We start from the raw sequence: 24532 nt of genomic DNA on the forward strand, positions 1-24532 counted from the left end.
ATCTGGAATAAAAAGTCTCATGATAAGCATGAAGCCATTGTCGATTGTCGTAAAAACCCATTGGGTTCGCTAACGGCCTTTAAGGAAGGAAACCGTCATCCTTACCTGGTCTGGCCGACAGGTAAGACTCCACACCCATAGCTGTTTGGTTGACTCTAAACTGCCCTCTGAAACAGGCTAGCATTCAAGGGCAATTTGGAGTCGGCAATAGATGCTGGCCTAACCAGCAATGCCCAGATTTCGTAAACGAATTAAAAGAAAATCCCACTCACTTAGCTCAAATACTTCGCTTCCCCCTGGCCTGTCATGCTCAACGGGACATTTAAACATACTTGCTCTATGGCAGATAGTGCTGTAAAAAATGGGACACGTCTTCCTTCACTACACTCGGTCGCAGGAGCCAGGGATATGCTGCACTGTCTGAACCTCACCCAGTCTGAGTCACTTTAGAATTCGGTACTGAATGGCAATCCACACTTGCTTAGTAACTCACCACCACCTTCTCAATGGTAATTAGGGATAAGCAATAAATCTTGGCCTACCCAGTGATACTCATGTCCCATAATGAATGAATAATAAAAATATATAATCTGCTCACTGAGGCTCCATTTGGGTTCTGCCAGGTTCACTTAGCTCCTGACCTCATTACAGTCTTCAAACATGGTCAAAAGAGCTGAACTCCAGAAGCTAGGTGAGAGTGACTGCCCTCAACATCAAGGCAGCATTTGATTGAATGTGGCATCAAGGAGCCCGAGCAAAACTGGAGTCAGTAGGAATTGGGAGGGGAAACCATTCACTGGTTGGTGTCATATAACACAAAGGGAGATAGTCATGGTTATTCAACATTAGTCATCTCTGTTTCAGGACATCACTGCAGGAGTTCCTCGTGGTGGTGTGCTCAGCCTGACCATCTTCAGCTGCTTCATCAATGAAGGTCAGAAGTGGGGATGTTCGCTGATGATTGCACAATTTCAGCACCATTCATGATCCTCAGCTACTGACGGGCAAATACAGCAAGACCTGGACAATATCCAGGCTCGAGCTGACAAGTGGCAAGTAAGATTTGTTCCTCACAAGTGCTTGGCAACTACCATCTCCAGCAACAGAGAATCTAACCATCACCCCTTGACTTTCAATGGCATTACCATCACTGATTCCCCTACCATCAACATCCTGTGGGTTACCATTGACCAGAAACTGAACTAGACTAGCCATATAAATACCGTGGCTACTAAAACAGGTCAGAGGCTGGGAATCCCAACCACAATGCTGTGTGAGAGGAAGTTGCAAGATTTCTACCCAGCGTAAGTGAAGGAATGGTGATATATTTCCAATTCAGGATGGTGGGTAGCTTGGAGGTGAACTTCCAGGTGGTGGTTTTCCCATGCGTCAGCTGTCCTTGTCCTTCTAGATCGTAGTGGTTATAGGTTTGAAAGGTGCTGTCTTAGGAGGCTTGGTGAGCTCTTACAGATGGCATGATAGCACAGTGGTTAGTACTGCTGCTTCACAGCACCGCAGACCCAAGTTCAATTCCCAGCTTGGGTCACTGTCTGTGTGGAGTATGCACGTTCTCCTCGTGCCTGTGTGGGTTTCCTCCGGGTGCTCCGGTTTCCTCCCACAAGTCCTGAAAGACATGCTTGATAGGTGAATTAAACATTCTAAATTCTCCCTCAGTATACCCAAACAGGCGCCGGAATGTGGCGACTATGGTTTTTTTACAGTAACTTCATTGCAGTGTTAATGTAAGCCTACTTATGACACTAATAAAGATTATTATTATCGTAGATGGTACACACGCTGCTACTGTGCACTGGTGGTGGAGGGAGTGAATGTTTGTGGAAAGGGTGTCAATCAATGGGCTGCTTTGTCCTGGATGATGTTGAGTTTCTTTAGTGCTGTTGGAGCTGCATTCATCCAGGCAAGTGGAGTGTCTTCCATCACACTCATGACTTAAGCCTTGTAGATGGTGGACAGACTTTGGGGAGTCAAGAGGTGAGCTAACTAGCCTCTGCATTTGCAAATCATACCAAAATAAGGGCTTTTAATTCTTTAGAAGATCAAGGGAAGCTGCAAAATGATATTGGTGAGAAAGGAAAATGGACTAAAAAGTAGCAGATAGAATTCAATGTCAGTGTGTGCAAAGCAATGCATTTTGTAAGAAGAAATAACAGCAGTAATTATACTCTGTATGGATGTAGGCTCAGTGCTGCAGAAGAGCAAAGGGATTTGGGAGCACAGGTTAATAGGGCATTAAAATACAGCACTTCAGGCAGATAAAGCTATAACAAAAAGCTAATGGAATTCTCGCATTTATCTCAAGAGATATACCATATAAAAGCCAAGAGGTAATGATAATCCTATATAAAACCTCAGTAAGACCTCAGTTAGAGTATTGTGCACAATATTGCACTCGAGACTATAGGAAAAATATTGAGGCTTTAGATGTGGTACAGTGCAGATTACGAAGAGGCTGCCTGGCATGTGTTGCCAATCGGCACCGGAGTAATGTTGCCAATTAATAATGATGCTCCTTTTAATGAGTGGAGTATTATCCCACCAGCGTCACCAATAATGTTGCCAATTTAACTAGATATGACAGTTATTAATGATAATATTGCTTTTCATAGTTGCCAGGTAGCAAATGATACCACCACAAGGCTTTACCGGATATCGATCAAAGACCAAACAACCAGTTAGTCAGTTCAATTTCACAGATAGTTTATTTACACACAAGGATTACTTCGACAAGCAACATAAAACACTACAAGTTAAACTACACCTAACAACTACAATAACCTATACTTAACTTCAGGGGAACAGGCTCTTTGCAGATGAACAAGGCCTTTTTTCGGATCTTGCGTGGCTGGGTAGAAGAAGTGCTTCGTTTCTGCTGGGCTCATCCGTCTGGTAGCGAGCGTTGGTCTTGAACTTGTCTTCTGGTCGTAATGCTCCACTTGGTTTTAGGCGTAGGCCGGGGCCAAAAGAGACCGAACACATGGCTGTGTCTCTTTTTATCCCTCTGGGATTTTGCGCTCTTTGGGGCGGTCCTTAGCTTTGGACCTAATAATTCGACAGGCTTCGATCACTGCCTTCGATTTTGGCCAATAAAGGGGCGGGTGCCTTGATGGCTGGGTACGTCTTTAGCGGTCATTGACCTTGGCTGTTTGACATTTCTTAGCAAAGGGAGTGGCGCCGGTTAGTCTGCATCTATATCGGTTACCTGAGTACAGTCCTTTTGTTTTGGGGAAATGGGCCTTAAAATGCAAACGAGCTGGGGCTTTCGATCGCATCTAGCTATCTGGGTTGCAAATACACACAGAAGCTCCGAGTGTGTCTGAGTCCTGGGTTGGCAATAATTCCCATGGTCCTTTGCAGGTGGCCATCTGAGAAGGCTGTACATGAGGAAATACAAATATGAGATAAAACGTGAAACATTGGCTCATTTTTCATTAGAACGGCATAGATTATAGGGAGCTGTAATGGAAATGTTTAAATTTATGAAATGATATGACAGCAGGCTTGATAAAAGTAGACTGCTCCCATGCGTTTAGTAGGAAATATCGGGGACCTAAACAACAAGATTGGCTGAAAATGAACATAGGGAAAGAAAGACTGCTTTACACAATTGTGAGGTTGTGAGGTTGACACAAAAACAACATTGTTATATATGTGGGTTGTGTTGTTGCATGGTCCCTTTAAGAGTTGAGTCACATGATAGTCCGTGATGTCATTGGCTACTTAGCGGGTTTATAGTCAATCTAGTCCTAGCCTTTGTACAGTTAACAACATCTAATAGACCTCTGTTGATTATTGCATTCAAGCCACGAGCTTCGGCAATTCCTTTCTTTTATCCTGAAAGTACAATACACAACATATATCAATATTCAAGATTAGATTGGAAAACTAGATGAAGCAAAAAAGGGTTAAAGGGATGAAGTGCGTAAATATGATAACTATTTAATCACAAGGTAATTTGATACATTTTGCTCAATTGTGGCAGACACCTTTTGACTTCCTGTATCCCAGGTTGAATTGTATGAGGGACATGTCTGAAGCAGCATGCCCTACCTAACCTCTGAACTCACCAAGGTAGAGACAATTGTCAAATTGATGTACTGTCAATTACCACGAGACGAGAATGGTGAAACAATCAGGTTTTTATTGCACAAGATGTGGTGCCTCATACGCCGCCTGCTGGGAGGAGCCAGCAGGCAGGGATTTACCATAGCACCTTTAATACACAGGCAGTGCCATAATACATGCAATATATCACTAGTGGTGTTTACCACATTCACCCCCTGTTTAGAAAAGTGTCTGGCGGGGTGGTGAACAACATTACAGGTTAAGTCTGTCGGGAGCTCTGACCCTCCGCTGTGATCGCCTCAGTCCTGGTGGTGATGTGGGCGCCGACGTGGTCACCTGCGACTCCGGGAGCGTGTTGTCCTCTTCTTCATCACCCTTAGTGGATCCAGTGGGAGGAAGGATCCTGCTGAGGTGGGGTCTGCGGTGAGGTTCGCTGGAGGGTGGGTGGGTGGCGCAGGGGTGAATGAGGCAACGGGGGGGGGGCGGAGAGGAGCGGTGTTACGTCAGGGGTCGTGGGTGGGGACCCAGTGGGTGCCAGGTCCCGGAGGGAGAATGTGTCCAGGTGCCCGTCGGGGTGTGCCACGTAGGCATACTGCGGGTTGGCATAGAGGAAGTGGACTTTCTCGACCAAGGGGTCCGATTTATGGCTCCGCACATGCCGTCCAGAGGAGGACAGGTCCAGAAACTGTCAGCCATGTTGGGAGCGAGACCCCAGAGGTGGACTTCCTGGGGAAGGCAAACACACGTTCGTGAGGGGTCTCATTAGTGGCGGTGCAGAGGAGCAACCGGATGGAGTGGAGCGCATCGGTGAGGACCTCCTGCCAGCGGGAGACCGGGAGATTTTTAGACCGAAGGGCCAGTAGGCTGGCCTTCCAGACTGTCCCGTTCTCCCTCTCCACCTGCCCATTTCCCCGGGGGTTGTAGCTGGTCGTCCTGCTCGAGGCGATGCCCTTACTGAGCAGGAACTGAAGCAGCTCATCACTCATGAAAGAGGATCCCCGGTCGCTGTGGATATAAGTGGGGAAACCAAACAGAGTGATGTTGCTGTGCAGGGCTTTAATAACCATGGTAGAAGTCATGTCGGGCATGGGATGGCGAAGGGGAACCGGCAGTACTCGTCAATTACGTTGAGGAAGTACACGTTGCAGTCGGTGGAGGGGAGAGGCCCTTAGAAGTCCATGCTGAAGCGCTCAAAGGGGCAGGAAGCCTTCACCAGGTGCGCTCTATCTGGCCGGTAGAAGTGCAGCTTGCACTCTGCGTAGACTTGGCAGTCTCTGGTTACGGTCCTGACCTCCTCAATGGAGTAGGGCAGGTTGCAGGCCTTGGCAAAATGGAAGAACCAGGTGACCCCCGGGTGGCAGAGGTCATAGTGGAGAGCCCGGAGTCGGTCCACTTGTGTGTTGGCACATATAATGCGGGATAGGGCATCAGGGGGCTCATTGAGCTTCCCCGGGTGATACAAGATCTCATAGTTATAGCTGGAGAGCTCGATCCTCCACCTCAAGATCTTGTCATTTTTGATCTTGCCCCGCTGCATATTATTAAACATGAAGGCAACTGACTGTTGGTCAGTGAGGAGAGTGAATCTCCTGCCGGCCAGGTAATGCCTCCAATGTCGCACAGCTTCCACAATGGCTTGGGCCTCCTTTTCGACAGAGAAGTGCTGGATTTCGGAGGCATGGAGGGTGCGGGAAAAGAAAGCCACGGGTCTGCCCGCCTGGTTGAGGGCGGCGGCCAGAGCTACGTCTGTCGCATCGCTCTCCACCTGAAAGGGGAGGGTCTTGTCGACTTCGTGCATCATGGCCTTGGCGATGTCCACCTTGATGTGGTTGAAGGCCTGGCGGGCCTCAGCCATCAGGGGAAAGACTGTGGACTTGATAAGTGGCCGGGCCTTGTCCGCATGATTTGGGACCCACTGGGCGTAATACGAGAAAAACCCCAGGCATCGTTTCCGCGCCTTGGGGCAGTGGGGGAGAGGGAGTTCGAGGAGGTGGTGCATCCGGTCGGGGTCGGGCCCTAGGACTCCATTTTCCACTACATAGCCAAGGATGGCTAAGCGGTTGGTGCGGAACACGCATTTCCCCTTATTGTAGGTGAGGTTAAGGAGTTTGGCAGTATGGAGGAATTTTTGGAGGTTTGCGACGTGGTCCTGCTGATCGTGGCCGCAGATGGTGATGTTATCTAGGTACGGTAAGGTGGCCCGCACCCCGTACTGGTCAACCATTCGCTCCATCTCGGGCTGGAAAACCGAGACCCCATTGGTGATGCCAAAGGGAACTCTGAGGAAATGACAGAGGCGGCCATCTGCTTCGAACGCAGTGTGTTGGCGGTCCTCCGGGCGGATGGGGAACTGGTGGTAGGTGGACCTCAAGTCTACTGTGGAGAAGACTCGATACTGCACAATCTGATTGACCATGTCAGATATGCGGGGGAGTGGGTATGCGTCGAACTGCGTGTATACCGGTTGATGGTCTGGCTGTAGTCAATGACCATCCTGTGTTTCACCCCTGTCTTCACTACAACCACTTGAGCTCTCCAGGGGCTGTTGCTGGCCTCAATGATCCCCTCCCGTTAGGAGCCGTTGGACGTCCGACCTGATAAAGGTCCTGTCCTGCGCACTGTACCGTCTTCTCCTAGTGGCGATGGGTTTGCAATCCGGTGTGATGTTTTCAAACAGCGAAGGTGGATCGAACTTAAGGGTCGTGAGGCCGCAGACGGTGAGGGGCGGCAGTGGTCCGCCGAATTTCAAAGTAAGGCTTTGGAGGTGGCATTGGAAATCAAGGCCTAGTAACAGGGCAGCGCAGAGGTGAGGGAGGACGTAGAGCCTGAAGTTGATGAACTCTACGCCCTGAATGGTGAGGGTCATGACACAGTACCCCCGGATTTCAACGGAATGGGATCCGGAGGCCAGGGAGATTTTCTGGGTGACGGGGTGTACCGTGAGAGAGCAGCGCCTTACCGTAGCGGGGTGGATGAAACTCTCTGTGCTCCCGGAGTCAAAGAGGCATGTGGTCTCGTGCCCATTGATCTTCACCGTCGTCATAGCCATCGCGAGGTTGCGGGGCCGAGACTGATCCAGGGCGATGGAGGCGAGCTGCGGAAGATGTTGGGAGGTCCCGGGCGGATCAGCGGTGGCGGAGGTATCAGTAGGCAGCGAACGGCCAGATGAGCAGGGGTCCTGAGGCGCGGTCCAAAATGGCGCCAAAGATGGCGACGCCCACGGGGCGCACGTGGCAGGTGTTGTCAAAGATGGTGGCACCCACGGGCCGCACGTGGCTTGCAGTGGAGAAGATGGTGGCGCCCCTGGATCGCACGTGGGAGTTGTAGTAATGCCGGGCCTGGAAACAGCGGCGACCGACCGGGCCTGGCAAACGGAAACAAAGTGTCCCTTCTTCCCACAGCCTTTGCAGGTCGAGCTCCACGCCGGGCAGCGCTGCCTGGGGTGTTTACTCTGTCCACAAAGATAACACTTGGATCCCCCGGAGTTGGCTGGCTGCCGCGCGGCGCAGGCTTGCGGTGAGCTGGAGTGGGCAGCTGGTGGGGCCCACGAGGGTGCCGCATGGTCAGGGGTGTAGGCCTCCAGATTACGGGAGGCCAGTTCTAGTGAATTGGCAAGCTGCCTAGTGTCCGCTAGACTGAGCATACCCCCTTCCAATAGTCGCTGGCAAACGTACGTAGACTTCATGCCCGTGACATAAGCATCTCTGATTAATAGTTCAGTGTGTTGGACTGCCGAAACTGCCTGGCAGTCACAGTTCCTACCAAGAATCTGTAGGGCCCGCAAGAAATTGTCCAGAGTCTCCCCTGGGAGTTGCTGTCTCGTGGCCAGGAGGTGCCTGGCGTACACTTGATTCACTGACTTAACGTAATGTCCCTTTAGTAGCATCGTCGCTTCTGCGTAGGTAGGCGCATCCCAGATGAGGGGAAAAATTTCAGAGCTCACCCGTGAGTAGAGGACTTGGAGCTTCTGTGGGTCCGAGAGTTCTTCAGTGGCTGCTCTGAGGTAGCCTTCAAAGCAGGCTAGCCAGTGCTCGAAGGCGGACGTGGTGTTCGCTGCGTGAGGGCTCAGCTGCAGGCGATCAAGCTTTATTAGGAAGTCCATCTTTTAAAATCTTGTGCAATAAATTGATGTACCGTCAATTACCACAAGACGAGAATGGTGAAACAATCGAGGTTTTATTGCACAAGATGTTGTGCCTCCTGCAGCTGGAACCAGAATGGGAGCAGCGCAGGAGAGCATACACTTTTATATGCCGCCTGCTGGGAGGAGCCAGCAGGCAGGGATTTACCGTAGTACCTTTAATACACAGGCAGTGCCATAATACATACAATATATCACTAGTGGTGTTTACCACACAAATGTAAGTTCCACTTTACAGATTATGATCACTAAAAAGGTCTTGCCTTTGTTATTTGTGAACCTTTGAGGGAGTGTATCCAACTGAAATCTGCTACATTAATTTTCTGCTACTACTTTAACTTTTAATAAGTGGGATTTTTAATTTATACTCCAACTTGCATAGTCTGATAGAACCTCCTGTTATATTGATGTACAATAACGCGCTATTAATTTCAACGCTTGGGCCATGCACTATGTCTGCAAAGGTTTCACTTCTCTTCATCGGAAGGGAAGCATGCACATGGGAGAGTCTCCTTGATATTGAGGATGAAAAAATATCCAGTGAAGCCCCCACATTGTATGAATAAAGAAAGCATCTGCAGGGTGGAATGGTGGCTCAATGGTTAACACTGCTGCCTCACAGTGCCAGAGACCTGGGTTAAGTTCCAGCCTTTTGTCACTGTGTGGAATTTACACTTTCTGTCTGTGTCTGCGTGGGTTTCCTCCAGGTGCTCCGGTTTCTTCCCACTGTCCAAAGATGTGCAGGTTAGGTGGATTGGCCATGCTAAATTGCCCTTTAGTGTCCAGGGATGTGCAAATTAGGTTTTAGGGTTAGGGTGGAGTGGATGGGTGAGTGGACAAGGGTAGTGTGCTCTTTCAAAGGGTTGGTGCAGACCTGATGGGCTGAATGGCCTCCTTCTGCCCTGTCGTGACTCTATGATATATCGTAATAGAGCACAATTTTGAGCTAGCAGCTGTCTGCGCTACATTCCACCATGGTGCCCTGGGCAACTCTTGGAGCAATCCTTCCCTTTCAAGGATTGATTTTTTGGATGGCAGAGTTTCCCACACCACCACACGAAGAGGCAGCGGGAAATACACTCCCCACCGATATCGACTGCCCCGCAATCATTTAATGAGCTAAGGAGGAAGTATCCCCTCAGAGAGCTGCCGGCCAATCAGTGGCCCCAGTGACACCAGTGAGCAGCAGCGACCTAGACTAGGGCCACAAGCAACCCTAGGATACACTGTCTCAAAATGCAGGATCAGGTAAGTGCGAGTGGTCTCATGGCAGGTTGGGGAGGTGAGGTCTGAGAGAAAGGGATAGGGGTCATGATGGAGAGGCAGGGAAGTGGGGAAGTGAGCAGCACTGGGGTTTGGGGATGGTGGGGGGGCCTTTGTGGGGTGATGCCCAATGTGGAAAGGAGTCTGGTGGGGGAGGCCTTGTTCCCCCTAATGGCCTGTGCAAGGTGACTTCCAGGCCTCCCCACATTCCATAAAACTCTTCTCCAGTAGTTACATGAAGCTTTGATAATATGAAATTTCTTCCGCTTCATTTAGGACACAGCATTACATATAGGAGCTTAAGTGACAATTTTTGGAATGGCAACTTTTTTGCAGAAGTGTGTTATCTTTTCAGCAGTGAAAGTAGCAAGGATGTTGGCCTTGCTGAATAAAGCATCTATAATTTTCTTGAAAGATATTTGAGATGTCTGTGGATGTAAGGAATCAAATGTACTCAAAGGACCTGATGTGCAAAGAATTAAGGAGCAGCTTGCTTTTCACAGTTACTGGTAGTTAACTGCGAGCCTTTTGTCACCTTGGGAAATCTTCATTAATGAGATTCCATGGGCGAAATTCTCCGTAATCGGCACGATGTCCGCCGACCGGCGCCAAAAACGGCGCAAATCAGTCCGGCATCGCGCCGCCCCAAAGGTGCAGAATCCTCCGCATCTTGACTGGCCGAGCCCTAACCTTGAGGGGCTAGGCCCGAGCCGGACTGATTTCCGCCCCGCCAGCTGGCGGGAAAGGCCTTTGGTGCGCCGCCAGCTGGCGCGGAAATGACATTGCCGGGTGGCGCATGCGTAGTGGAGGGAGTCTCTTCCGCCTCCGCCATGGTGGAGACCGTGGCGAAGGCGGAAGGAAAAGAGTGCCCCCCACGGCACAGGCCCGCCCGCGGATCGGTGGGCCCCGATCGCGGGCCAGGCCACTGTGGGGGCACCCCCTGGGGCCAGATCGCCCCACGACCCCCCCCCAGGACCCCGGAGCCCGCCCGCGCCGCCTTGTCCCGCCGGTAAGAAAGGTGGTTTAATCCACTGCCGGCGGGACAGGCATTCCAGCAGCGGGACTTCGGCCCATCCGGGCCGGAGAATCGCCGGGGGGGGGCGCCAACCGGCGCGGCGCGATTCCCGCCCCCGCCGAATATCCGGTGCCGGCAACCGGCGGGGGCGGGATTCACGCCAGCCCCCGGCGATTCTCCGACCTGGCGGGGGGTCGGAGAATCTCGCCCCATGACTCTAATATGAGGCAGAATTTTACACCAGTGAGATTTTACGCCAGTGGAATTTTATGCCTGTGGAATTTTACGTCGGTGAGATTTTACAGCAGTGGGATTTTACGCCAGTGAGATTTTACAGCAGTGGGATTTTAAACCAGTGAGATTTTACGCCTGTGGGATTTTATTGCAGTGGGATTTTACGCCAGTGAGACGTTACTCCAGTGGGATTTTATGGCAGTGGAATTTTACGCCAGTGAGATTTTACGGCAGTGGGATTTTACTCCAGTGAGATTTTACTCCTGTGGGATTTTATGGCAGTGGGATTTTACGCCATTGGCATTTTACGCCAGTGGGATTTTCCACCAGTGGGATTTTACTCCAGTGAGATTTTACGGCAGTGGGATTTTACAGCAGTGGGATTTTACGCCATTGGCATTTTACACCAGTGGGATTTTCCGCCAGTGGGATTTTACTCCAGTGAGATTTTATGGCAGTGGGATTTTACAGCAATGGGATTTTACGCCAGTGGGATTTTACGCCAGTGGGATTTTACACTCCCATTGAAGTCAATGGACTGGTAAATGCCTCACTGCATTTTATGGCCCCTTCCTTTCTGCCAAGGGGGCTGGAAAAAATTTTGCCCATTGTTTTTCTCAATCGCAGCCTCTTCAGGTTTTATTCATTTGCAAGTATCTGTGACTGGAAGGCAGATTCAACTTACAATGGAACCTGAGAGGACACTATGCCCTATATTGGTTGTGACTGTTTAAGAAACAGTGGCAGTTGAGCAAGTTTTTTAGGGTAGAAGATAGATGTGTGAGGTGCGCGGGAAGCCCAGCAAACCATGTCTACATGGTCTGGGCATGTCCGAAGCTTAGAGGGTTTTGGCAGGGGTTTGCGAAGGCAATGTCCACGGTGCTAGTGACGAATGTGATATAAAATAGTTACTTTAGAGATATTAGTTACTGTAATGTAGAGATAGGCCAGTCTCATTCTGGTGAGTTCACAGACAAAGGATTTCAGACTGCATGGCAAAGCAAAGGAAGAGGTGTGTCCACCAAAGGAGGAGAAAAGGATGCTGGGTAATAGGGGCCAGAGGAAGGGATTGGAAGTGAGCCAATTAGAGTGTATGGATAGGTCAGGAGGGGTATAGGATGACCTATGGGAATCGTGTATGTGAAACTTGATGCCAGTTGTGTGAGTAGTAGAGATCCCTTTGTCCTACAGACTCACTTGATTCCAGAGGTGTACGAAGCAAGATGTGCTTTGTACTTGCTGTGAATTGAGAAAGGCTTGCAAGCCAAATAAAATAACTAATGATGTACCTGCAAATCCATCTCGACTTTTATTGAGGCCAAACTGACGGGTAAAGAAATTTGGGATTTGACACTAGGAACCCGGGTGGTGCCGAGTCCTGAGATAGCGATCTTTGGAGTGTCAGAAGATCCGGGAGTTCAGGGAGTGAAAGAGGCCGATGTCCTGGCCTTTGCCTCCCTGGTAGCCCTGAGACGGATCCTTTTAATGTGGAAGAACTCGAAGCCCCCTGAGTGTTGAGACCTGGGTTAGTGACATGGCTGGGTTTCTCAGTCTTGAAAAGATAAAGTTTGCCTTAAGAGGGTCTATGTTGGGGTTCTCTCAGAGGTGGCATCCGTTTTCTCAGGGAACATTAAAATGGCAGCAGAAGCAGTATTCCAAAAGCGGGGGGACGGTGGATAGGTGTTAGATGGTTGTGTTGTGTGAAGATTGGGTCGGGTGGGGAAATGTTTATTTTACCATGTTAACAATTACATTGTTTTTGTAATTGTTATAAAAATTTGCAAATACTTTAATAAAAATATTTTTTTTAAAAAGAAACAGTGGCAGAGACAGTGATATGCCTGAACAATGACTGGTTTATTGGACGAACATAATCATTCACAGATATACAAGACTAAAGGTATTGCTCAGTCTAAGCCATGAGCTTCCTCCTTCTCGATTCCTAGTTATGTGACTCTCTCTTTCATGCAGACAATATCGTTCCTCCCATCCCACACATTAACCCTTTCAGTCCTGCACACCTCAGTCGTACATTTTTCCTGCTCTATTGTTGGTCCTTGCAGCCAGTTACAACAGTAATGGAGCACATAGTCTTGTAACACAGCAAATTAAGTAATGCATGTTAATATTCAGCTATTCTGCAGCTCAGCTGTCAGTTTGCATGTCGTCTCTGCAGCAAATTCAGCTTTATATGGATATGCCTTACATACAATGTGTAACGCTTGAAACTGGATTTTCTTTGCATTTAAATAACCAATATTATCAAGTTAACAGAAAACTGTGACTGAGTGAAATCTACCTACAACTTCACCAGCTAACCACAGACATATTGTATAAAGAAAACCTTTGAAAACAAATGAGAAAATAAACTGACTAAAGATGGATACCAGCAGTCACCTGATGTTTGGTATTGTACGTGACTACATTTCTGGAAAGTTCCTGTACGGTTTATACTGCAGATCTACTCTCATGATTGCATGCAGTTTCATACCTTGGGGGCTTGTCAAGGTCAAACAGGGAATCTTGAAATGAAGGCATTAAAAATGCAAAGTGCTGGAGTTTTAATCCATTGTGGAAATTACATTGTGGAAAAGTGTGAGGTTATGTACTTTGGAAGGAGGAATTTAGGCATAGACTATTTTCTAAATGGGGAAATACTTAGGAAATCAGAAGCATAAAGGGACTTGGGAGTCCTTGTTCACGAATCTCTTCAGGTTAATGTGCAAGTTCAGTCGGCAGTTAAGAAGGCAAATGCAATGTTAGCATTCATGTCAAGAGGGCTAGAATACAAGACCAGGGATGTACTTCGGAGGCTGTATATGGCTCTGGGCAGACCCCATTTGGAGTATTGTGAGCAGTTTTGGGCCCCATGTCTAAGGAAGGATGTGCTGGCCTTGGAAAGGGTCCAGAGGAGGTTCACAAGATTGATCCCTGGAATGAAGAACTTGTCATATGAGGAACGGTTGAGGACTCTGCGTCTGTACTCGTTGGAGTTTAGAAGGATGAGGGGGGATCTTACTGAAACTTACAGGATACTGTGAGACCTGGATAGAGTGGACGTGGAGAGGATGTTTCCACTTGTAGGAAAAACTAGAACCACAGGACACTATCTCAGACTAAAGGGACGATCCTTGAAAACAGAGATGAGGAGGAATTTCTTCAGCAAGAGGGTGGTGAATCTGTGGAACTCTTTGCCACAGAAGGCTGTGGAGACTAAATCACTGAGTGTCTTTAAGACAGAGATAGTTAGGTTCTTGATTAATAAGGGGATCAGGGGTTATGGGGAGAAGGCAGGAGAATGGGGATGAGAAAATATTAGCCATGATTGAATGGCGGGGCAGACTCGATAGGCCGAGTGACCTAATCCTGATCCTATGTCTTATGGTCTTATGAAAATTCTGTGAAGGCAATGGGAACTGCTGCCCAACCAGCTACACCCCGCCAGGTGTTCAGAACAAACCCCCTCTGGAGGATGAAATAACCCCATCTCCTGTTGATCTGTATCTCACAAATGTGTCAAAAGGTCTCTGGGATGAAAGGTCAAAAACTGGGATTACTACAACAATGGATGCAAGACATGCTCATTGAGTTCACTTCTGCGAATATACTGAAATGAGTTTAAAACTGGCTCTGCCAAGTAGAGAATGGGGAAACACGAAGAGAAAAGGAACATGACAGTCACCTGAAGCCCTGCTAGAAAAGAGTAGGGCTGACCTCTCTTTCTCTCTCTCTCTCTGAAGCCGGAGTGTCTTCAACAGACTGCAGACCTGCACAATGCCAATGTCAGATTCCCACTGGAAACCACCTAACTTCAAACAGCCGCTATGTTCCACAATCTCCACCTCACAGACAGGCAAAGGATTTACTCACATATTCTTTTAACTTTTATTTTGGACTCTGACTTTCTTACTTCCGAAAACTAAACCTCTGCAGAACATTACCCCTTCAGCCTCAATGGCACAGACCTCACCGGTTCCAAACTATTCTTCTCAAGCATTTTGCCTCTGTCCTATGGGTCCTTCAGGTCCTGATGTTACTATGCCATCCATGGAGAAGATGTCCTTGGATTTTGCCATTTGCTAAATTTAATGTATTTGCTGTGCACCAACATTGCATTAACAAAATGCATGATTGTTATGTGATATGTCATGTGAGAGTAACGTTAAGACATGGATGTTTAAGCAATGTACCTTTAAAAAAATAGTGATATCAGAGAGTGGGTGGAGCTGAGGTCAGGTCAGCCATTTTGCAGTTTAGCTTTGCAGTTTGAAAAAGAGCTTGCGTGTGTCTGGGTGTTTCCAGAGAGCTGCAGTTTTAAAAAGCAGCTTGTGTGTGTCTGTGTGTTTCCAGAGAGCTGCAGTTTGAAAAGAGCTTGGGAGTGTCTGTGTTTGCAGTGAGCTGGATCTCTGCCATGAAAGACTATCTCTGGATCATTTGGGTGATTTAAACTCATAATAGTGAAGCCTTTAACCTGATGTGATTCTGTTTAAAGGTGTTAAGTCTCTTGGAAGTTTGAAGGAATATTTTGAGGAATTATTTACTGTTGCAATATTTTCTGAGTTATCTTTGAAGTAAGGGGTGTGAAGAGATCCAATGCTTATTTAAGATGTCAAGTTGAGTTCATGGAATAAACATTGTTTTGTGTTTAAAAACCCACGTGTCCATAATTGTAATCCCACACCTAGGGACCAAGCCGTGTGCTTGGAAAAGCAACAAATACATTAAAGGGGCAGGTTGGTTGAATTCCATGATACATTTTGGGGTTCTGAAAATGCCTCGCCCGTAACAATTGGGGGCTCGAGGGGGATAAAAGTCTATCTATTGGATTGGCTTTTGTGAACTTAAAGACAGTGAACGTTTGTTGCTTTTCCGGTGTGGTATTTTAGTTTAAGTTGGAAGAGTGTTGTGAACAATGGCTATTTCAGAGGCTCAGAAGTTTTTGGGTGTGGAGAATGTCACACGTAGTACTTTACGGACAGAAACGAAAAGCAGACTGTTAAATTTGGCAAGAACATTGCAGTTAACATTACCTGACAAAATGCGAAAAGCTGAGGTAATTATGGCAGTGGTTAAGCATTTAAAGTTGCCTGAGATAGAGTTTGGCTCGTTGGAAATGGCAAAAATTCAGTTGCAAATTAAACAAATGGAACATGAGAAAGAATTAAAGCGGCTTGAATACGAGAGTGAGAGAGAGGAAAAAGAAAGAGAAAGAGCGAGAGAGGAAAAAGAAAGAGACAGAGGGAGAGAGGAAAAAGAAAAGGAGAGAGAAGAAAGGAGAAAAGAAAGAATTGCCCTAGCAGAACAAAAAGAAAAAGAAAGAGAGATACAGATCAGGGTAAAAGATAAAGAGAGGGAATTTGAACGTCAGACCATGGCCATGAAACATGACAATCAGTTAAAATTGGCAGACGTAAAGGGAAACGTACAGTTGGATGACAGTGATGAGGATAGTGAGAAAGACCGTCATAGTCGAAGGCTTGGTGAAAATCTATTTAAATATGTCCAAGTATTGCCAAGGTTGACGAGAAGGTAGCTAAACAAATGAAATGACCACAGGATATGTGGGTGTTACTGATTCAAACAAAGCTGGTAGGTAGAGCTAGTGAAGTGTATGCATCACTACCGGAGGAGGTATCTGGAACGTATGCGCAGATGAAGAAATCCATCTTAAGTGCATATGAGCTAGTGCCTGCAGTTTACAGACAAAGGTTTAGAAATTTATGGAAAGAATTTGGTCAAACATACATGGAGTTTGAAAGGCTCAAACAGAGTAATTTTGACAGGTGGATAAGGGCTTTGAAAATAGACCAAACGTATGAAGCTCTCAGAGAAATTATACTTTTGGAGGAGTTTAAAAATTCAATTCCTAATGTAGTGAGAACACATGTGGAAGAACAGAGGGTTAAAACTGCGAGATTAGCAGCGGAAATGGCAGATGATTATGAATTAGTTCATAAATCAAAGATTGGTTTCCAACATCAGTTTCAGCCGGTGAGGGATAGAAACTGGGGATGAGAAATACTCAAGTGGTAAAGGTAAAGGTGATCTGATGGGAGACAATAAAGAGAGTGTACCTCAGGTTAAGAAAGAAATCCAGGAGGGTGGAAAAGAAATGAAAAGTTTTAAATGTTTTCACTGTAATAAACTAGGCCATGTAAAGTCACAGTGTTGGTGGTTGAAGAAAAGCACTGGGGAGGCTGATGTGGTAAAACAGGATAAGACAGTGGGGTTTGTTAGAGTGGAGAAGGAAAGCCCAAGGGAAGCGAAGGAGGTGCAAACGATTGTACAGCCTGTTCAAGAAGTAATTGTTAAGAGGGTGCCAGATGTATTCAAAGAATTTACTTGTGTGGGTAAAGTATATTCATGTGTATCAGGAGGAGCAGGTAAAGAAGTCACAATTTTAAGAGATACAGGGGCCAGTCAATCTTTAATGGTAAGAGATGAGGAATTATGTAGTTTGGGAAGAATGTTGCCAGAAGATGTGGTGATATGTGGAATTCAGAGTGACAGGAGTAGCGTTCCATTATATAAGATAAGGTTGGAAAGTCCAGTGAAGAGTGGTGAAGTGGTAGTAGGAGTAATAGATAAACTATCTTGTCCAGGAATACAGTTTATCTTGGGTAATGATATAGCTGGATCGCAGGTGGGAGTGATGCCTACTGTGGTTGATAAGCCAGTGGAAAATCAGTGAACTGATATGTTGAAGATCGAATATCCTGGGATTTTTCCGGATTTTGTAGTAACAAGGTCGCAAAGTCACAGGTTAAGACAAGAGGAGAAATCAAAGACTGAAGATGAAGTTGAAGTGCAATTATCAGAAACAATTTTTGAGCAGATGGTTGAAAAAGAACAAGAACAGGTGGAGGATGAGGCGGATATTTTTAGTTCAGGAAAATTGGCAGACTTACAACAGAAAAATGTAGAAATAAAATGGATATATCAGAAAGCATATACGGAAGAGGAATCTGAGAGTATACCAGAGTGTTATTACTGTAAAAATTATGTCTTGATGAGAAAATGGAGACCTGTACATATGCAGGCAGATGAAAAGTGGGCAGAAGTTCATCAAGTAGTATTGCCGGTAGGGTATAGAAAGGAGGTATTGCAAGTTGCACATGAGGTACCAGTGGGAGGTCATTTGGGAATAAGGAAAACTCAAGCTAAAATGCAGAAACATTTTTATTGGCCTGGTATACATAAAGATGTAGTTAAATTTTGTCAATCATGTCACACATGTCAAGTGATAGGGAAGCCTCAAGCAGTGATAAAACCAGCGCCCTTAATACCCATTCCAGCATTTGAGGAAGCTTTTACAAGGGTCCTAATCGATTGTGTAGGACCGCTTCCTAAAACAAAAAGTGGGAATCAATATCTTTTGACTGTAATGGATGTGTCTACTAGGTTTCCAAAGGCCATTCCAGTATGTAATATTACAGCTAAAAGGATTGTGGAGGAGTTACTTAAATTCTTTACTAGATATGGACTACCCACAGAAATTCAATCGGATCAAGGAACAAATTTAACTTCAAAGTTATTCAAAGAAGTTATGGATAGCTTAGGAATAAAACAATTTAAATCAACTGCGTACCATCCAGTATCACAGGGAGCGTTAGAAAGGTGGCATCAGACATTAAAGACAATGTTGATGGCGTATTGTCAAGATTATCCAGAAGATTGGGATAAAGGAATCCCATTCGTATTGTTTGCAATTAGGGATGCACCTAATGAATCTAACAAATTTAGTCCTTTTGAACCTAATTTTTGGTCATGAGGTAAGAGAACCACTTAAATTGATTAAGGAAAAATTGGTGGGTGAGAAATCGGAAATCACACTGTTGGATTACATGTCAAATTTTAGGGAACAATTAAATAGAGCAGGTGAATTGGGTAGACAACATTTGAAAGTTGCACAAAATGTGATGAAACGGGTAGCGGACAAGAAATCCAAAGTTCGTAGTTTTGCCAGTGGGGATAAAGTTTTAGTGTTGTTACCAGTGGTAGGGGAGCCTTTAAAAGCTAGGTTTTGTGGACCGTATCAGATTGAAAGGAAATTAAGTGAGGTGCATTATGTGGTAAAAACACCAGATAGAAGGAAGACTCATGTGAATATGCTTAAAAGGTACTTTGAAAGGGAAGGAGAGAAAAAGGAGGTTTTAATGATTCTAACTCAAAGTGACGAACCAAATCCAGATGACTGTGAATTTGACATACCTCAAATTAAATTGGAAAATGAGGATGTTCTTAAAAATTGGGATGAATTGTTAAGTTACCTTCCAGAGGAAAAACAAACTGACCTGAAAGAGTTATTGATATCACATGGGCAAGTTTGTAGAGATAAATTGGGAAGTACTAAAATGGCTATACATGATGTAGATGTGGGAAATGCTGTTCCTATCAAACAACATCTGTATAGACTTAATCCTTTAAAATTGGCACAGGTAAACAGAGAGATTGAGTGTATGCTGAAGAATGGCATAACTGAAGTGGGTTGCAGCCAATGGAGCTCACCCATAGTGATGGTACCTACACCAGACAGTACCCAACGGATGTGTGTGGACTATCGAAAGATTAATGCAGTTACAAGAACAGACTCTTATCCTATCCCACGTTTGGAGGATTGCATTGAGAAAGTGGGACAATCCACTTTTATTTCCAAATTGGATTTACTGAAAGGTTACTGACAAGTACCTTTATCTGAAAGGGCGAAGGAGATTTCAGCTTTTGTGACTCCAGATGGTATATACCAGTTCAAAGTTATGACATTTGGCATGAAAAACGCCCCAGCAACATTTCAACTGTTAACTAATACAGTTGTTTCAGGATTACCCAATTGTGCGGTATACATCGACGATCTGGTCGTTTTCAGCCAGACATGGAAAGAACATTTAAAACATCTGAGGGAGTTATTCGATCGACTTCAGGAGGCGGTTTGGTGATAAACCTAGCCAAAAGTGAATTTGGAAAAGCCCAAGTCACTTTCCTTGGCCGTACGATCGGACAGAGTCGTCTGGTCCCACGGGATGTGAAAACAAAAGTTATTGGGGAGTTTCCGATACCCTCGACACAACGGGAAATAATACGATTTCTTGGTATGAGTGAATTTTACTGGAAATTTGTACCAAATTTCAGCAGTGTGGTTGCTCCACTGACGGACTTGCTCAAGAATCGTAACAAATTCCAGTGGACAGCGGAGTGTCAACAGGCATTTGACGGCCTGAAGGCTGTGTTAACCACTGCTCCTGTGTTAGTCATCCCAAATTATACCAAACCCTTCAAAGTGGCTGTTGATGCAAGAGTTGTGGGCGTAGGTGCAGTACTTCTACAAGACGACGACGAAGGGCTAGAGCGGCCTGTTGGTTATTTTTCAAAGAAATTGAATTCTCACCAGAAAAAGTATTCGACGATTGAGAAGGAGACTTTAAGTTTGGCGCTAGCTTTGCAACATTTTCACATTCATGTGACCAGCAATACGTCTGACACCATTATATATACTGATCATAATCCATTGACGTTTTTGGAGCGATTCCGGAGTAACACTGTAAGGCTGTTTCACTGCAGTTTATTGTTCCAGCCATTTCATTTAAAAATAGTCCATGTGGCAGGACGGGAAAATGTGATAGACAATGCTTTGTCACGAATGTGATCAAGTGAGAAGGTTTTCAGTTGGAGGAAGAAGAACAAAGAAAAATGGACTATATTATTATACCTGTTTGCATGTGTTGTTTCTTTTAAAAAACGAAAAGGTATATTTACTGTGTACATTTCTTAGTGGATGGTGCAAAAGTGAAAAATGAAACCATCTTGAAGTTGATGGTTTATTTATTTTTCTTGGGGGGAGGTGTCATGTGAGAGTACCTTAAAGACATGGATGTTTAAGCAATGTACCTTTAAGAAAACAGTGATGTCAGAGAGTGGGTGGAGCTGAGGTCAGGTCAGCCATTTTGCAGTTTAGTTTTGCAGTTTGAAAAAGAGCTTCTGTGTGTTTGGGTGTTTCCCGAGAGCTGCAGTTTTAAAAAGCAGCTTGTGTGTTTCCAGAAAGCTGCAGTTTGAAAAGAGCTTGGGAGTGTCTGTGTTTGCAGTGAGCTGGATCTCTGCCATGAAAGACTATCTCTGGATCATTTGGGTGATTTAAACTCATAATAGTAAAGCCTTTAACCTGATGTGATTCTGTTTAAAGGTGTTAAGTCTCTTGGAAGTTTGAAGGAACATTTTGAGGAATTATTTACTGTTGCAATATTTTCTGAGTTATCTTTGAAGTAAGGGGTGTTAAGAGTTCCAATGTTTATTTGAGGTGTTAAGTTGAGTTCATGGAATAAACATTGTTTTGTATTGAAAAACACAAGTGTCCATAATTGTAATCCCACACCTAGGGACCAAGCCGTGTGCTAGGAAAAGCAACACATACATTAAAGGGAGAGGTTGGTTGAACTCCATGATACATTTTGGGGTTCTGAAAACACCTCGCCCATAACAGATACATAAAGGCAGTGAAATGCAGATCGGTGGGCAAAAGGTTAGAGCAAGAACAAATCTGGCCCCCCAATATCATGAGTATTGTTTTCTAATTCATCCCAGTGTATCAGTAAAATTTCACACTTTAACTAAATAATAAATTCTTTCCTAAACAGAGAGATAGAATCATAGGGCAGCACGATAGCACAAGTGGATAGCACTGTGGCGTCACAGCGCCAGGGTCCCAGGCTCGATTCCCCGCTGGGTCACTGTCTGTGCAGAGTCTGCACATTCTCCCCGTGTCTGCGTGGGTTTCCTCCTGGTGCTCCGGTTTCCTCCCACAGTCCAAAGACGTGCAGGCTAGGTGGATTGGCCATAATAAATTGCCCTTAGTGTCCAAAACGGTTGGAAGGGATTATTGGGTTACGGGGATAGGGTGGAAGTGAGGGCTTAAGTGGGTCGGTGCAGACTTGATGGGTCGAATGGCCTCCTTCTGCACTGTATGTTCTATGTTCTATGTTCATCAACAAATTCTTTCTTAAGTGGAAATAAAGCCCACTCCAAGAGTTAGTTATAGTGCATAAGGGATTCATTATAACAGAACACCGTGCATTTAATTAGTTGGGATCAAGCCCCTAAAATGGGTTCAATAGTCTACCAGCATTAAAAATACTGCTGTTAGATCTATATTTAAAAAGGTAATGTCATTAAGCTGTCATCTGTGCTTTAAAGCGAAGAGTATTATTTTCAACCTATTATTGTGTTAAAATAAGAATTACTGACAGTCAAAAATAAAGTCTTTAATATGATAATGTTAACCCCTTGATAGGTCATGAGAAACTTCATCCCCAGCATGTGCCATGGTATTTATAAATTCTTGGAATGGGAGGACCATCAATAACTTACTGGTACAGGGAATTAATTACTAAATCCTTACATTTGAATTCTTATTACCATCCTAATTGTGTAGCAAGTACTCTGCTGACTAATAAATTCAAGATGTGAAGATGCCGGCGTTGGACTGGGGTGAGCACAGTAAGAAGTCTTACAACACCAGGTTAAAGTCCAACAGGTTTGTTTCAAATCACTAGCTTTCGGAGCACTGCTCCTTCCTCAGGTGAATGAAGAGGTGGGTTCCAGAAACATATATATCGACAAAGTCAAAGATGCAATACGATACTTTGAATGTGAGTTTTTGCAGGTAATTAAGTCTTTATAGGTCCAGACGGAGGAACTGGAGAGAGGGATAATCACAGGTTAAAGAGGTGTGAATTGTCTCAAGCCAGGACAGTTGGTAGGATTTTGCAAGCCCAGGCCAGATAGTGGGAGGTGAAAGTAATGCGACATGAATCCAAGGTCCCAGTTGAGGCCGTACTCATGTGTGCGGAACGTGGCTATACATTTCTGCTCGGCGATTCTGTGTTGTCACGCGTCCTGAAGGCCGCCTTGGAGAACGCTTACCCGAAGATCAGAAGCTGAATGCCCTTGACTGCTTAAGTAGTCCCCGACTGGAACGAAACAATCTGCCTGGCGATTGTTGCGCTATGTCCGTTCATCCGTTGTTGCAGCGTCTGCATTGTCTCGCCAATGTACCACGCTTCAGGACATCCTTTCCTGCAGCGTATGAGGTAGACAACATTGGCTGAGTCGCAAGAGTATGTACCGCGTACTTGGTGGGTGGTGTTCTCACCTGTAATGGTGGTACCCATGTCGATGATCTGGCACGTCGTGCAGAGATTGCCATGGCTGGGTTGTGTGGTGTTGTGGTCGCTGTTCTGAAGACTGGGTAGTTTGCTGCAAACAATGATTTGTTTGAGGTTGCGCGGTTGTTTGAAGGCAAGTAGTGGGGTGTGGGGATGACCTTGGCAAGATGTTCGTCTTTATCGATGATGTGTTGAAGGCTGCAAAGAAGATGTCGTAGTTTCTCCGCTCCGGGGAAGAGCTGGACGACGAAGGGTGCTCTGTCGGTTGTGTCTCGTATTTGTCTTCTGAGGAGGTCAGTGCGTTTTTTACTGTGGCGTGTTGGAACTGTCGATCGATGAATCGAGCGCCATATCCCGTTCGTATGAGGGCATCTTTTAGAGTCTGTAGATGTCTCTTACGCTCCTCCTCGTCTGAGCAGATCCTGTGTATATGGGGGGCTTGTCCATAGGGGATGGCTTCTTTAATGTGTTTAGGATGGAAGCTGGAGAAGTGGAGCATCGTGAGGTTATCTGAGGGCTTGCAGTAAAGCAAAATGCTGAAGTGACTGTCCTTGATGGAGATGAGTGTGTCCAAGAATGCAACCGATTCTGGAGAGTAGTCCATGGTGAGTCTTATGGTGTGATGGAACTTATTGATGTCATTGTGTAGTCGTTTCAGTGATTCTGCACCGTGGGTCCAAAGGAAATAAATGTCATCGATGTATCTGGTTTATAACGTCGTTGAAGGTCCTGTGCGGTGAGGAGGTCTTGTTCAAACTTGTGCATGAAGATGTTGGCATATTGAGGTGCAAATGTGGTCCCCAGGGCTGTTCCGTGTGTCTAGATGAAGAACTCGCTGTCGAAGGTGAAGACGTTGGGATCCTGAATTAAGCAGACGAGTTGCAGAATTGCGTCTGGAGATTGCCAGTTGTCGGTGTTGAGTACTGAGGCTGTTGCAGCAATGCCGTCGTCATGGGGGATGTGGGTGTAGAGTGCCGAGATGTCCATTGTGGCTAGGAATGTTCCTGGTTCAACTGGTCCATGGGTTCTGAGTTTCTGTAAGAAGTCTATCGTATCGCAACAGAAGATGGGGCCTTCCTTGTACGATGGGTTTCAAGATGCCCTCGATTTAGCTAGAGAGGTTCTCACACCGGGTCCCATTGCCAGATACAATAGGACGGCCTGATGTGTTGGCCTTGTGTATTTTTGGAGGCAGTAGAGATCTCCAACACGGGAGTACGTGGGATGAGAGCACGCAGGGTGCTCTGAAGGTCTGGATCCAAGATCTTGATCAGTCTGTTGAGTTGGCGGGTGTGTTCCTTGGTCGGATCTGCGGGTAACTGTATGTAGTGTTCCTGGTTGTTGAGTTGTCGGTACACTTCTTTGCAGTAGTCTGTTCTGTTCAGTATGACGGTGGCCCCTCCTTTGTCTGCTGGTTTGATGACAATGTTGCGGTTGGTCTTGAGAGCGCGGATGGCGTTGTGTTGTGCTTGGGTGACGTTTGGGGCTGTCTTGTAAATGCGGCTTTTAGTGAACTGTACATCTGTACATACATCCGCACGTACACCAGGGACTGCAGACAGATGTAAGAGCATTAGAGGGCATCAGAGACGGGTATAAAGGGTCCAGCCCAAGGTAGGATCCGCCTCTTTCAGAAGCTCA

General features: G+C 46.0%; 1 long non-coding RNA gene across 1 annotated transcript in view; it reads right to left on the reverse strand.

The window, feature by feature from the left end:
• Positions 1-2711: 2711 nt before the first annotated feature.
• Positions 2712-24532, reverse strand: part of LOC140409486 (uncharacterized) — a 120010-nt gene continuing 98189 nt past the window's right edge. Inside the window, exon 3 of the long non-coding RNA XR_011940353.1 lies at positions 2712-3392. This is a non-coding gene — a long non-coding RNA (uncharacterized lncRNA). The remainder of the gene's footprint in view (positions 3393-24532) is intronic.

This window comes from Scyliorhinus torazame, chromosome 3, assembly GCF_047496885.1.
Source record: "Scyliorhinus torazame isolate Kashiwa2021f chromosome 3, sScyTor2.1, whole genome shotgun sequence".
NCBI classification, from domain to species: Eukaryota; Metazoa; Chordata; class Chondrichthyes; order Carcharhiniformes; family Scyliorhinidae; genus Scyliorhinus; species Scyliorhinus torazame.